Source organism: Melopsittacus undulatus, chromosome 1 (assembly GCF_012275295.1).
Source record: "Melopsittacus undulatus isolate bMelUnd1 chromosome 1, bMelUnd1.mat.Z, whole genome shotgun sequence".
Classification (NCBI taxonomy): domain Eukaryota; kingdom Metazoa; phylum Chordata; class Aves; order Psittaciformes; family Psittaculidae; genus Melopsittacus; species Melopsittacus undulatus.
Genome location: NC_047527.1, coordinates 30,199,995 through 30,214,307, shown reverse-complemented (window position 1 = coordinate 30,214,307; position 14,313 = coordinate 30,199,995).

Genomic DNA, 14,313 nt, shown 5'->3' with positions numbered 1-14,313 from the left:
ATTCATTAAACATGCTACAGAAAAGTCAGAGCTTTATGGGATGTCCTTCTAGTAGCAGTGGTTAGCTTTTATGACCACACAAGTCCTGCTGTGGGATAACGCTGTCCAGGGATTCACAGTAAAGCAGCCATGCCCTGTCCAGCAGTGCAGTATGGCAACAGGAAGGTTAAAAAGAGATATAGCCTTGGCCTTCATCACTCTCAGAATAAGAGGGTTTGTCTGCTAACCCAGAGAGATGATAAGTGTCAAGTGTATTTGCTCTAAACTACACAGACTACATAATAATTAAGGAGTTTGCATAACAAGTACTAGTTTCAAAGAGAAATAAAAATGGGGCAGTGTAACTAGCCCAGGCTATTATAATATTAATTTAAAAAATTAAAATAAAAATTCAGGGTTCACTGGATTTTGGTCTTTACTTCAACTTCTGCTACCCTCATTTAGCCTCTCAACAGGGTGCTGGTCTGAGAATTTTCCTTCTGAAATTAATGGCGTATGGCCACTGGCTTCAGAAGATGAAGAATTTGTCTTCCTCTGTGTCTGAGCACTCAATTTGACTCTCAGTTACACTTGTACAATCTAATTAGCTTGGGAATAATCAAGAAAAATGCATTAATAATGCCTCGACAACCTTCAGTCTTTTTGTTTTTAATATATTATATAGAATATAATATATTATTATATGTTATAATAATATATTAGCACATTGAGTTTCACTTCAATGTACAGAAAATGAGATCCATGTAAATACTAATTATCTATTTTGAGTTAGGCAGTAGTCTGAATAGTCAGTATACCTACAGCAGATACAGCATTTTTCACAAGATTTTGAAGAAATTCTAAGCTATATGAGTGTTTCTATGTACAACATCCTGTGGAGGCAGCTTGAACTGGTTTCTGTAAGGTGATCTTCATAACCACTCAGAGAAATCAATTAATGATTCCAGTGTCTTCCTGCATTTTCAGCGCATTTTGCAATAAAGAAAAATCTAAGGTCAGGACAAGAGTCAGTCTCAACTTACAAACAGCCCATTTTATTTTGAAAAACAGCTTTAGCTACAAGGAACCTTGTTGCTGAAATTGGCTCTTTTCACTGGCCAGTATCTCTGCCAGTGGTGGGCCTAGCCATTTCAGGCAAAGTCCAGACAGACAGTCAAATATCTAACAAACACAACACTGGAAGATTTTGTTTTTTTTCTTTAAAGAGGGAAGAGAAAATGAGAGTGAAAACATACATGCAATATATTTATGATACTACATTTGAAGAAAAATATTGCAATCACATTGAATTTGTCTGAGTTATCAAGATTAACACACGCTTCTATGATAGTAGTAAAATATGCTCTTTATCCTGATACAAAACATACCTTTTCCATTTCATTCTACAACCTTCTGATGAAAATAACAGGAAGTGTCTGAGTTTAATCATAGTTGACTTTCAGATGTCTGCTTCTCCTCTGTTATCTTTTTTGTTTAGGCAACCAAATTTCAAACCAAAACAGACAGTTTACGTGGACCCCATATTGGTTCTGAAGGCACAGGGAGTTAAAAAATACATGCATACTGAGTCAGTGCTTGCTCATGCAGAATAGAAAAATTCTAAAAATGCTGTTTCATAATAGGAAGCTAAATTATTTTTAAGCTACCACCCACAATTAAATTATAAAATTCAATGATGTTAAAAGAATAGCAAAACAAAGAAGCTGTCTGCGCTTTCCATCAGACCACAACAATTATGCAGTCCTATGAATACAGTTAATATAACCTCTGCTCAGAAGCTATACTCCATGGCTACAGACTGCAATTGCTCTACAATAAACCATTAGGTCCATCACTTGATATTAGAAAGTAATAACTGTATCAGGGCATTTCAGGTTTCTTTCCCTTCGTAAAACTACCATTCTCTAAAGGATTATCCTGACAGGCAACACACTCGCCTTTTAAAAGCAGCAATATAATTAGCTTCCTCCCACCCCACTGCTACTTGTTTCTCTTATCTCTGAGCAGATCTGAGAAATAAGAGTGGTGGAAATGTTTGCTTCAACTTAGCACAATGGCAACAGAGGCAAAGCTGCTGCCTTGATTTAGTGGGTCAGGAGGGTCCCTGTGGATGCAGGAGCCCCAGGCACGTAGCCCTGTTGCTAGGGAACTGTATCGATCCTTTCCAGCATCTTCACTGACACCCTCTCTGCTACACTGTGATTGAACACCATCTTTTACAGGAGTGGGAGAGTTAGAAGCTTTTCCTTGGCTTTAATATTTATGAAGTAAACGTTTTAACCATTGAAGCTTTAAATGTCTAATGCTGTTTTCTTTTTCCAGAGCTGTAGTTTACCTTTGGGAATACCTTGATCACTCTAGTAAAGCAAATTACTTCATGCTGGAGGCAGATATCTTCTCTGAGCTAAATGCAATTGTAGGAGGTTCAACATGAACACAAAAATAATTCAAGTATACTTTTCCTCATTCACTTTTATTTTCGTATTATTTCAAGATAATTTACTCTTAAAATACATCATGTTATGGGTTTAACTGAAAATCATCAAAATCAGATTGAAGGTAGATCAGCATATTTGAATATTTTTATATAAGCTAAAAAAATAAGGCATGTGTATAAAAATGTCGTGTGTACCTACAGAGAATGCTGTTAGGCAGAAACTGTCAGCATAGCCCAGTGGGGTGCTTTGGGAAATGCTCACTACCCTTACCTGGAGAGATAAGGATTGCAGGTTATACATCTTTAGCTAGCTAATTTGGAGGTTCATCTTGTGTATAGACAACAGGGGGGTTTTAATGCCAAGCATTTTAAGAAGGTTCCACAGTGGGTCTCCTTAGGTGATGCTGCAGCCCCCAGCTTTGTTGTTGCTTTGCTCCTATAGGTCTGGCCCTTATTATGGAACTTGAAGGCACCATCCGCAGGATGTCAGTCATCTCTGGGGGAAGGGTGGGCCAAGCAGATACCTCAGCTGTTGCAGGCAGTGTGCAAGCATACCTTATCAAACAATATAATTGAAGGAGATTGAGCACCTGAGTCCTGTCCCAGTAGATTCCCAGGGAGTATGTATTTATAGAAAGGTGATGCCATGAAGCCTCACAGATTAGAAGGGTTATCAGATGATATGAAACCCAAATGAGACAATATTTAACCTTTCATACCACTTCTCCTACAGTAGCAAGCAGAAGTTGAATGATGGTTTTTCAGTTTAAATATGGAAAATTCTCCATCTGAATTTTAAAAGTCAACAGCAGTGGATAAAAACTGTATACTTAAAAAACTGTTGATTTTACTTCTATATAAAACCTAACAATTTAATTTTGTGTGAGATGATTAAGATCTTGGGATTCTTCTTATAAATACTCAACACTGGCTAGAAAATGTCTAGCAGTAGCCTTAGAAATGTAAATAATTGCTTTAATCAGGCAGCAGATGCCCGATACAGGCCTGCATGACAGATCCCACAGTGACCCAAGGGAATTAAATGTAGCATAAGGAGAAGGAGGTACCTCTGTGAGCAAGAACAAATTTACCAGATGAGCTGCAGGGACAGTAGCTCCCTATTAGTATGATCCTGTGTGGCACATGCTCTAGTCACACAGTAGGAAATGCTGCTTTGTGCTGTTGTGCTGTCCTCCTAATTATTGGGAAGGCCACATCTGGTTCTGCACCCAGTCCTGTCTATGAGGAAGCTCACACTGACAACATCCCCCACTGAAGCCCCTGAATAAAAATTCAGGAAGTCAGGCTAGTAAAAAATGCAACAATTCCCTGCAAGGCAACCAGAGGCTCATGCCACTTTAACACATGCAAAAATTCTTTGGTATTGATATCATGTAGGTGCGCACATCTAGGTTCGGCTTATAAACAAAACTCTGTATCTTTAACCTAAATCATACTGCATATCATGTAGTTAACTGAATTTCTCTGATTGAAATATAAAACTAATAAACACAAGAATCCTTTAAAAAAAATAAAATAAAAATGTTCAAACTTGTAAAAGATGTCAGCAAGTTCTAGAGGATCTGCATTCAGGCTTTCTACAGCTTTTATTCTTCATTTTAAATAAATTCTCATTCTTCCCCAATTCAAAGCTAATCTCCCACTGACTCTAATATTCATTGTTACTTAGAGACCATGAATTAGGACAATGGCTGTTAACACAGTACTGAAATTCTTTTTTCTTGCACCCTTACAAATAACAAAGTTATATCATATATCAGCATACAACATAATGGTCTTTGAAAAAACTCTTCTGACTAAATTGCTGCTAGCACTCAAACTAACAGTCTTTCCTAATACAACACTGACATAATAATAGCATAATACCTCAGGCCATCAAATCTGTTGAAATTAAATTGTTACTATCAGATAAGATAAAACCTAGTCAGATGCATTAACAACCTTACATTCTGGTAACACTACTAAAATAGTGGTGGCTTCTGTTAAGTCTTGCATAATATTTGCTATATGTTTTTTATTGAAATGCATTGAACAAACATCCTGCCTGGGTCACTCCTCACAAAACATTAGTGCAGTATTTTGAGTCCTGATCTAAAGTCTGATGAACAAAGTGGGGATCCTGCTATTAGCTGCAATGGCTTCAGCTGTTTACATAATATCTATCTCATGTAATCAATAACAAAGATGATATAAAAAAAATCTAATTCCCCTAAAATCTGCCTATTTGTGCATAAATGTTATATATATATGCATGTATATACATGTGCACATGTATTATACAGACACACATTTTACTTATCCCATGAATAACACGGATTCTCATGGATACACTCTGACAGCTAAAACCTGTTTACCCACTGGTTTGGGCTGCTTTCTTTTTCTATTCCTTTAGTGACTTATGCAGACAAATGTTACAAAAAAAGGTTGTTAGAATTATCTGAGGAACATGTACGAGGTTGAAAGACTTCCAGTGGGACATGTGTCTCTGCTACTGCATTTTCTAAAAGTGACTGTAACTTTCCTAGAATTTTTCAATATCTGTTTTCTGAGCAGAATAGGAAAGTTATCTGATGGGTATTTAAGTAGTATCATTTACTTGTAGAAACAAAAAAAGCCATGCCAAAAAATAACTTTAGAGTTTACTAGACTTTCATCTAAGTCTCTGGACCAAGGAAAAGCAGACTTGGCTCTGATGTGTCGATCTAGCCCCCACTGCACATAGGATAGAGAAGTAACACCAAATAAGATCACTTTCAGTAGCTATGAACTCTGTTCCCAGATACAATCAATCAAGCAAATGGTAATGGTGTAGTCTGTGGACATTTACTCGCCAGTAGATTCGATAAGCCCCACACCTACTTGTGGGGTTGATATCAAACAAGTCTAGGTCACCCTTAGCTCTGGCTGACTTCAGTCACAGATACCTGTCAGAGGAACACACTGCCAGTGTGCATGTGATAAATTAAATGCAGTGTCCCACCTCCACTACTGGGTCAGACTTTGCAGCTGTCCTGAAAGTAAATTGACTCTTCCTTGATTAAAGCAATTAACTAAGCTGTTGTCCACAGCCCCCTCTACTACTTTATTCTTATTCAAAGCTGAGTGGGTAGTTAGTGTTAAATGCACTGCAGTATGATGGTGCTCACTGCTTAGCATTCAGTTCTGAAGCCTCTAAAAGTGGAAGTGTGAAGGTATCTGGCTGCCTGTCAAAAATGCTGGCCTGGATGAATTGCAAGTGCCTGGAACCGTATGGTAAATAAGACAAAAAAAGCTTCTACTGAGAGTTTACAGGCTCTGGGCAAACGTGTTCACTCATAGTCATTACATCTGACAGCTTGTAGCCCTCAAGTGATCCCTGCAATTTTTAACAAAACTTCAACTTACTTCCTCTCAATGCATTTAACTATGTTAAATCTTTCACAGGAAGATGGAGTTTCTTTTTCATTAAGATATTTTCCATATGCATTTACTGGGAGAAAGCAGTGACAGCAATCCAGCCTCTCACACATGGTTTCCCTTGACCAAGTAAGAGGGAAAAGGGTTCCCTTTTCCCTCCAAATACTACAGTATGCTAGCTAGACAAAGGAGCAGAAGTAACAGTCTCTGCAGCTTCCTCGAGCTGGGTAAAAGCTCAATTAAAGCAGTGCGTGGGTAAAGTGAACAGGACACTCAGGAGTTGGTGCTGGCAGTAGATATCTGGCAGGGAAAACATGATGTCGGTGATGCTTTAAATCTCTATTAATCTTTCAGCCCATTTTACTCATTTACAGAGACCTCTGCTTTTAAATATTTGGAGTTAAAACCCCTTAAGTGTCATTAATGTAATTACTGATTTTATCATTTGCCCACTGGATAGGTTCAACATATTCTAATTAGTTCTTTTGTTTAAGGAATGAGTTGGGTTTTGCACATAACAAATACACTTCAGGAGTGACGAATTTAGTATGTGATAGAAAAGAGTGAAATATTTAAAGGTGTTCCTTTATTCAACTTATGACTAAGCATGTTGTCATGGTTTAAAACCAAATCCGTACAGTTCGCTCACTCACTCCCCCCCTTGATCCCCCAACTCCCGGAGAGTTAGGAAGGAGAATCCAAAGAATGTGACCCCCACGGATTGAGATAAGAACGGTTTAATTGCTAAGGTATAACACAAATCACTACTGCTACTACTACGACAGATGATAATGATAAAGCCAATAACAAGTGAAGAGAATACAACACCTCACCAGCCACCGACCCATAACTCACCCCACCCTGCCCGACCAAGCACCGACCAATACCTCCTCCATTCCCCCCAGCGCTCCAGCCCTTCCGAGTCTCTCCCCGTCACATCCTCGGTATGACGTGCTATGGTATGGAATACCTCTTTGGCTAGCCTGGGTCAGGTGTCCTGTCTCTCCTTTCTCCTGGCCTCCCCTCCTCCCTGGCAGAGCATGAGCTCAGAAAAAGGCCTTGGACAAACCAAACATTTGAGCAGTAATTCAAAACATACTTGCTATCAGCAAGCGTTCTCAACCTGAAAGTCAAAACACAGCACTGCACCAGCTACCAAGAAGGAGAAAAAATGATTGCTACTGCTCAAACCAGGACACGTGTAGGGAACTTAATAATATTGGGATATTAAAGGCTGAAGATGATAATTTTCTAAGAATGCCCTACATGTCCAAACAATCACTGGTAAAAGCTTTTGCAGGCCATTTAAGAAGGCACTAACCCCCATTTTCTGCAGACTGAAAGCATTACATACAATTTTGTAAGAGAAAAATGGGGGAAACTAATTGACATGGAAGGGTCAAAGTGATGTGAATGTGATATTTTCATTATGAGAAATATCTTCATGACTGAAAAAGAAATGAGGCAGGTTGTTACAGATATTAGTATTAAAAAAGCATGCTGTTAAGATTAACAACTGATTTGCCTAATATAGAATTCATTACTGTGCAACATGTCAACTAAATTGTTTTCTTATTAATGCTCACCCAATACCAAATAACTCCCCAGCACTTGCCTCAGACATCTCTATGAATACTGAGCAGATTTATTATACTTGGTTGTGTTGTAATGAAGCTTCAATAGATACATAGTGATCAGACACTTAGAATAAGAAGTGAGCATTAAGAAGTCTTCTTGTGCAAGCACAGTAAAATACCAGAGGTATGCTAAAGACCTCCTCCAAACTTGACAGATAGTAAGGCTGAGGGAAGAGGATCTACATTTTCTAGTTTTAAAGAGGCACAAAAGTGTTAACTTGACTTCATCTCACTGCTCTAGAGGATTTTACTAGGATTGATTATGTGTACCAGCTATTCAGCCAGTGTTTAGCTGGGGAAAACATAGGCTGTTGATTATTTACATGCTGGACTGCATCCTTCACCAAGGGACTTTCTCCCTCACTTCTCTTTTAAATTTCAAAACATTTGACAATTGAAAATAATAAAGTTCAAGAGTTTGATAATTCAGATTCTAAGAAATAAAGAAATCAATACCTCACCAAGGAAAGAGGTGTGTTATGACAAAATGTGTAATATTTAATTACTGACAGCAGTTTTTAGATGTTATCCTTGAGAGAACTTCATAGGGAAAGATTGCTAGAGGCCAATTCAACCATTGTGATCAGAGTATCTGCATTGTAATTAACACATGAGAATATATGCATGCCAAACTTTATAAGAAAACTGTATTAAAGCACCTTTGTCTGAGGACACATTGTAAGTGTTAGAAGCTCTGTCATTAGAAAACTATATATTACCTACCTTCTTTTCAATCACAGAATCACAGAATAGGTGGAAGGGGCCACTGGGGGGTCATCTAGTCCAACCTCCCTGCTCAAGCAAGGAGCACATAACTTACAGCAAGACAGATGGGAGCATGCATTGTTTTACTGTGGCACTTTATAACTTTGGTGTTCAGCTGAGTGCACTGCATTCCAGTACAGTATGTTTTTTTAAATTTAATTTATTCAACATTTTATAACAGCAAATCTCAATGTCACAGTCAGTAGCTGAAACCAGTTTTGTAATGTAACACACATGTCACAGGTGAGAATCTGTGTACTGAAGACTCACTCTGTGCCATTTAAAATGCTGGTCACAGAGAATACGGATATACAGTTGATGGTAGCCATGGAAACAAGTCAGAGCTTACCTTCATAATATTTTTTTAATAAAAAATAGATTCCAAAGGGTATTTTTTTCTCTTATTTCAGGAGCACAGTGTAATATAGTATCTAGCAAATTATCCATTAGAGGTTTTTAAAAGCAATTCTATCTTAAAATCCTTTGCAGATGTTGCATCATGCTCATTTCTGAACACTAAAGACCAGGTGTGTTATTAAAGCATACTAAAGGCTCCAAAACCTCCCTGGGAAATGCAGCAAATGTGAGGAGCAGAATCAGAGCACATCACTGGCTGCACCAGGAGGAGGCAGGTCCACTGCTGGCAGATCATTTGTAACCACTCCTGGAGAGGCCAGACGACTGGGTAGGATGTGCAAAGCCACAGGGAAGACAGGCAGCTGGGGAATGCATGCAGGGCAGGAGAGAAAGGGAGGAGTCCTGGCTATTGTCAAGACAAGATGAATGAAGGGATTTAATGTTTGGAGACTGAAAACTGGGGTAGATGGTAGCTCTTGGTAAATAGGGGCTTTGCTGTGAAACTTGTAGTGTGGAACATGAAGTTTTCTGGGAGGAAATAATAATTTAGAATATACCTATCATAGCAAGCAAAAAAATACCTTAAAAAGCTTTTTGACAGGACCTTAAAACTAGGTACTGAAAAGCTAAAATAAGATCTCCCCATGTAGAGGATAGCTGCCTGGTTGTCAGTGGTCCCTGGAGAGGTATTTTGTCCAACTTGGTGCAGGGAGATCTGACCGAGGATGTGTTTTTAGATCAGGTTAAATATCAGCCCCAAAGCTGTAGAAAGTGTAGGGATAGAGAAAAGGTGGGAGAAAAACCTCACCTCCGTTTACCCTGAACTGTAATACAGCAGACCTCCACTTCAGCTCCTCTGGTGAGAAGCTTTAAGGAAGAAGAAAAAACAACGGAAAGAGTATCAAATGCACAGAAGGGGAAAATCAAATGAAGAACAAAAGCAGAACATAGGACATCTTCCACTTCTTTGAAAGAACAAGACACCTATCAGTATGTTATAAAATACACTTAACTGTGATATGACCTAATGAATGTTTCCCTGCTGGCAGTTCCTCTGACACCTACTGAGTTACTATGTTTTTCAAAGTTAAGATGGCAGATGAAGAGTTTGGAAAGCTGGTTTTCCTCCCATTTGCTGGTAACTACACAGATCTGGGTTTATGGCATAGGAAAACCTGAAAACATCCCCAAAGTACAGCGATGAACTCACTTGTCATGCTGTCTTGTTCATAGCTTTATTTAGAAAAGAATTAGAGCTGGAGCTACTACAAAAGCTTGGGAAACTCAAACCTCTGTCTAACCCACTTACTGAACTGAAATCAGGAGTTCCCTGAAAAACAGAGGGGTCACACAGGGCACCCTAAGGAACAGTAAACCCTGAGGTACAGTAAAATGAGTGCAAGATACAAGTATTTGTAAGAGCAAAATTACTGTGCATAATGCATTAAAAATTTCATTGATCATTTGGATCCAGAGGCTCTATCAGAAAAAATGTGTGGAAAAGCAGCAGTACCTTTTCTAACCTATACACAGAGTAGGTGGAGGTTGAGGCTGCATTACCACTCTCCTATCAGTTGTAATGTGGTTAAGCCAGTATCTCCTACCCTACATTTATAAAATGCAATTACTTATACTTTTAGAGTGTGGAAGGTAGTATAAATAATCTACTCCAAAACAAATACAATATTCTAAACTCTAACTACTGAACTGTGAATGCATAGATCTCTTACATCTGGAGAAAAAGTCTAAATATTGTGGGCAGTCAAAAAACTATCATGCTTTCTTGCTGTATGGACCTTGTGTAGTCCACAGTGCTACAATTCATTGTAGCCCTTGTGAGCCAGATCTGCTTGGCTCATACACAAGTGAAAAACACTTGGAGTTACCAAAAGAGTCTTTTTATACAACTCATATTGTGAAGGCATTTAACTATTGCAAGGAAAGAAGACAAAGAAATATGTCATTTCAGGGATATGTGAATAATTAAAACTGAATTTAAGCACTGAAAAGTGATAAATAAATCTCAAGGACTTGACATGCAATTTTGCCTTTCAACTGTTGAAGACACAGCATTTGTCAAAAGAGACACAAGAGTTTCACAAGAACAGCAGGAAGACAATATATAAAAATTAGATGCATTTCTTTGATGCCTTGAAATCTCTGTATGTGCCCATGAATGTTCACTTTGATACAATTTCCTAGTCCCCTTAGTTGGGCTTTACTAGGAGCGTATGACCACACAGTAGGTATTTCTCCTTAATGGACTTCTCTGGGCAAATTAGAAAAAAAATAATATCCAGTTGAGGGCCTGAATTCACCCCTTGTCACATTTTTCATGACTTTTTGTGCCAGAATAAAAAAAGCCCTTATGAATGCTAGATACCTGCCACACTAGTTAGGAAATAACACCACTAGATAAAAATATTGCTTCCTTGTAGTGTACAGGGCATCCAAAGTATTAATTTCAATTCACCCTCAAATTTAGCAGAGGACCAAGTAACATCCCAGTTGATGTCTGTATGAGTCTGAGTGAATCTGTAGCTGAAACTACATTAAGGTCCAAATTTTATAGTACAGTGAACAGCATTTAACTGCAAATAGCTGATAGATTACTATGCAGGCTTCCTCATAAACCAAATATAAAGCTGTCTTACTACAAGATTATTTCCTGGCAAATTAAGAACCAGTTTTTCCCTGTCTGGTTGGCAGCTGTACAACACCTACATGACAAGCTAGCTGTCTGATCTCAAATTAAATCAGCAGACTTGTGACATTATAGCTGTTCTCTCAAAAATTCTAGTGCATGGAGAAGACAGGAAAAGTAACAGCTACGAATTTTATGAGATTTTACATCTAAACCCTGGAATTATTCCCTAGTAAGATACTAATTTGCCTCTACTAGAATAAAGTAAAAATATTCAGGATAACTGAGACAGCCCTGCAGAGACAATGGAAAAGCAAAAGCTTGAATACCATTCATATTCCTCAAAGAAATAACTTACCCTTGAATTGCTATGAAAATATGACTCATAATAACCAAAAGCACAGATGACTAACTTTTGCTCCAAGAACATGTCCTCTGTTTTAAATATCAACCACAAACTGCAGTGTAGCCATTAATATTTGAGGGCATCACTGCCAGGAAACATGAGCCACTTGAATACCCTTGCTTAAAATTTATTGTCACATTTCAGAATGATAAACGAGACATTATCTGAAGTTTTGTTTCATGGTGTTGTTTTGATTGTCTACTGAAGTGCATGAAATAATACACTCTAAGACAGAAGCTTTCTGATGCCAAGAAAAAAAGAGACCTATGTTTACAAAAAAGAGGGTTTGCCCCCCTCACTGTCAATATGCTGGAATCAAATTCAAGAGGCTTTTAAATCCTGTACAGAAAGAAACATCTCAATGTATCACTGTGGTCAGCCTTCCCATGTGCCCAATTTCACTAGTCCCTGTGAATAAGAATTCTTTCCAGTGCTCACTGAAAGGGTCTTAAAGGATGGTCCCAATTTCTGGCTTTTTTATTCTTTTGCTAGTAATTGGGCATGACTTTCATAAAGGTACCACCTTTCCTTCTGCACCTCTCTTCTTATAAACTTATTTAATGCAGGGCTTTTCGTGACTTTCTATGGCAAATGTTAAACATATACATTGAGAAATTACAGACAGAGAGCAATTATTCACAAACTGTGTAATTTCTGTTTTATTATGTTATAGATAAACAGTGACTCTCAGAATGAAGTGAAGGTTTATAATGAAGGTACCATTCCTTCTCTCCTTTCCCCATCTTTGATTTTCAAGGAGCTAAGACAAAGAACCTACTGAGGAATTCAAAACTTACTAATGACAAAGCAAAATCTAATGAGCCTACAGCTTGGTGGAAGCACAATAACGAGCACTTAAAAGACCACAATTTAATATTATGCTGAACTTGAAAGGAATTATCTGCATTAGTTTCAAATCCCAGAATAACTCATCATGGGTCCTTCCTTAATATGAAAGTGTGACATTTCTCTCAAAAATGCAATTTGGACTGCATTTTAGATCCGTATTTCAGAATTTGGAGTTTGTGTGCTAACCTTTTAATCACAAAACAGACTCTGATTTCAGAAGATTGGGAAAGGCTATTATAGGCTGAGACGTGAATGCCTGAGTAAGGAGGAAGACATATCCAAAAGAAAATGTATGCTGCAATGACTGTAAGTCACATTGAAGAGGTTGAGACAACTGCCTTATTTTGATCTGGTTTAGTATAGGTAGAGGTAACCAAATACTAAAGAAAAGGAGAAGTCTGTTTTGCTTTTCTAGGAAGAACCATGTGAATCCTGGGAGCCCCAGTGGTGTTAAAAGGACATTAAAAACAAAATTAAAATACTACTCAAACAGATAATAAACCCAGACTGAATAATACATTGATTCTAAGCATGGCATTTAAATCTAACTTTTTTACATCTTCTGTCAGATGCAAATAAAAATGTACAAAAATGACAATTATTCCTTACAACAGAAATAACAGAAAAATGTATTTATTTCTTTAGCTGGGACCAACCAGCTTTATTTACCTTGCATATAACCTTTCTCTTCTCTTGACTTCTAGAATTTGCTGCAGCTTCTCAGGCCATTACATTTTATTCCTTCCGTCTATCCCTCAGTTCAACTTTCTCTTTTTTACAAGCTGGAGTAGCAGTTTATTGCATATTAAATCAATCTCCTTGGAATTCCAGTAATTTCAGCAAGATTTTTTTTTCCAGCTTCTCCTGCAGTCTGTTCCATGGCATTTTAACAATTGTTACTGTCAAACTCCCTATTAATATGCTCACAACAGGTGACATAAATGAGCATTAGTATTAATTAACTGATACCACTCAGTTTTCTTGTCAAATGAACTGACGTGCTTCTCCTGGCAAATCTTTTTTTCTTGTTTCTCAAGCAGTAGATGTAATCCCATCATACTGTGGCTGGTGCATTCTACACGATATCATTAAAACACTGTACACTTAATGATATGTCTCCATCTTTCTTTGGCAGGCAGAGGCATTTGTTTTCGTGGTTGCTATGGTACAATTTGTTGCCCTATGAAGTATGTTGCAGATTTTGTATGATTCTGAATACACACAACCAGAAATTTCTAACCTTCTTAAGCAAGAGGAGATCCCTATAACTATGCAAATTTGTCTGCTGTGTTGTACTAGTCACAGCTGCACCATTAGTGTTTGCAGAATGGTTTATTTGACTCACTTTTATTGTTACAATCCAATTGGGGATAAACAGGCTTTACTTTCAGTTAGAGGATACCACCTAAATAGCAGACAAAGGGTATGATTCACACATTAACATGTACTATGTGTGTGTCATGGGTTCAGCAGTAGCAATCATTTTTTCTCCTTCTTGGTAGCTGATGCAGTGCTGTGTTTCGACTTTCGGGCTGAGAACAGTTGCTGGTGGCACGCACGTTTTTAGTTACTGCTCAAATGTTTGGTTTTGTTCAAGGCCTTTTCTGAGCCTCATGCTCTGCCAGGGAGGAGGGGAGGCCGGGAGGAAGGAGAGACAGGACACCTGACCCAGGCTAGCCAATGAGGTATTCCATACCATAGCACGTGATGCCCAGGATGCAACTGGAAGAGAGAGAGCTGGAGGGGTGGAGCTCAGAAGGAAAATGGAGGAGGGAGCATGCGGTGCTCGGCCGGGCAGGGT